This window comes from Brassica oleracea, chromosome C9 (genome assembly GCF_000695525.1).
Source record: "Brassica oleracea var. oleracea cultivar TO1000 chromosome C9, BOL, whole genome shotgun sequence".
In the NCBI taxonomy this organism is placed as follows: domain Eukaryota; kingdom Viridiplantae; phylum Streptophyta; class Magnoliopsida; order Brassicales; family Brassicaceae; genus Brassica; species Brassica oleracea.
This window is the reverse complement of record NC_027756.1, coordinates 14,960,952-14,963,151: the sequence shown is the minus strand read 5'-3', so window position 1 is coordinate 14,963,151 and position 2,200 is coordinate 14,960,952.

Sequence of the window (2,200 nt, the reverse complement as noted above, 5' to 3'; positions counted from 1 at the left end):
CATAATCATGCCATTAATATTAGCCACAATATACGTCTTTGAATATAATTCATTCTGGTTATAGAACTCCAATCTAGGAATCAAATTCGCAGAATTGCCATATAGGCTCAATACCGTCCTATTTCATATTTTTAAAGTGGTAGCAATATATATACAAGCTTTCCTAAAATAAAAGATATAAAAATACGTATTTTTGATCAAAATTGATTGATTTAAAATTTAATTTAGTTGACCATATTAACTCTTTGTTTCCTTTAATATTCCATGTGATTCGACGAGCAGGGAATAAGGTAAGTTCTCAAAATTTAATATTAATTTGAATTTCGAAAATTATGAGGATGATTAGTTATGCAAACATACCCTAGACAAGCGCATTGCATATATAAATACTAGGCCGTCTCTTTCTCAAAACAAAGTCCTCACCACCGTCTCCTTCTCAAAATTATGAATTTAATTTCTTTTTTATAATTTGTTTCTTTAGTATTTTATTGTTTTATTGTCTATGTTTTTCTTATTTTATATTCATAGTTTATATTATGAAGAAAATAATTCTATTGCTTATGTTTTGTTTTATCTTAAACTCATAATAAATTTATATAAGTCTTTGCTTACTTTCACAGTTTTTTTAATTCAAATATATTTAAGTTACACCGATAAATTAAGAAGTGTAGTTTTAAAGTTATAATCTCTTTAATCCATAATTCCGCGCAGGGCGCGGGTTATCACCTAGTTTTTATTAAAATCGATGATCATGAGTCAATATTGTTATTAAAGAGTTTTCAAAGGATTTTAATATTTTGACCAATGGTATAGTCATGTTATTTATAATACGATATGGTATCTAATAAAATATAACTAAATTGCATAATATTGTTTCTAAACAACATGTAATTTTGTTAGACATCTGACAGTAATAAAAAGAATCCGTTTTCCACTGCTTTGTATAGTTCTATCCTTTCATACTGCTTTAATCTTTTAATATCAAAAGTTGTTTTTCTCGACCATTTGTTATTCCAGATAGATAATTCATAAATATATTTAGAAGTAAAAAGAGAAACCTTGTTTAAAACTCAAAATACGTAACAAAGCACTGGGTGCATGTGCATCCACCACTTTTTCTTAACATTCTCTCTTGACGGCAGTCGCATGAATCGCTTAAAACATTTTAAATTGCAATTGTTGCCTGCTTAAATTTTTGCATCCGTATCTATCCATTGTGTTTAAATTAGTCACCTTAAGATAATACTTGAGCTTAACCCGTGCGCCTGAACGGATATTTATTTTTACTTTTTATATAAATAAATATTATTTAAGCGTTTATTGGTTTATATTTTAAATATTTATCATATTTTAAAATTTTTATAAACACAATAATCAAATAGTTTACTTGCTGTAAAAAATAGTAACTCATGTCCGATACTAAACTTTCGAGAAATATTGATCTATTGATATGTTTGAGTAATATGTCTTTTAACATGAACTCTGTTAAGGAAGATAGCTGTGCAGTCAGTTATTTACCAAATTTGGAAGCAGAGAAACAATATGGTTCACGACCACAAATCAATTCCACCTTTTATTGTGTTTCATGGTATAGACAGGGAGATCAGAAACATCATTTCCTCCAGGAGACACAACAAGCGCTTCAGGCCTCTCATGACCTTTTGGTTGAGATAATACTAGCTTACCTATCTTTTGTTGGTGTTTATTTCTTTTGTCCCATCTTGTTTTTATTTTTTTTTGCCAAGATGGTGCAGAACTAAGGTCTTTACTTTGTAAAATCTTCCTTTCATCTATGATATTTACAATTTAGCAAAAAAAAAAAAAACATGAATTGTTTTTCAGATGTAATAAGAATTTAAATATTTTGATCAGATATGTGGCATATGGTGAGATTTAGATACGCTAAAAAATAATATTTGGTTATAAACATTAAACAGTGTTTCATAAGTAATTCAAAGATATTTAAATTTTAATATTAATTTTTTTTGAAAATAATTAATAGTAACCGATATGGTTAAACATATGTTTAGAAAATTTTGAAATATATATAATCTTAGGCGAGATTTAATTATATTAAAAATAATATTCAGTTACAAATATTTCATATTGTTCTATAAGTAGTTTAAAGATATTTAAATCTTAGCATATATAGATTTTATTGTTCAAAATAATTAATGGTAAGTTAAACATATATTTTAGG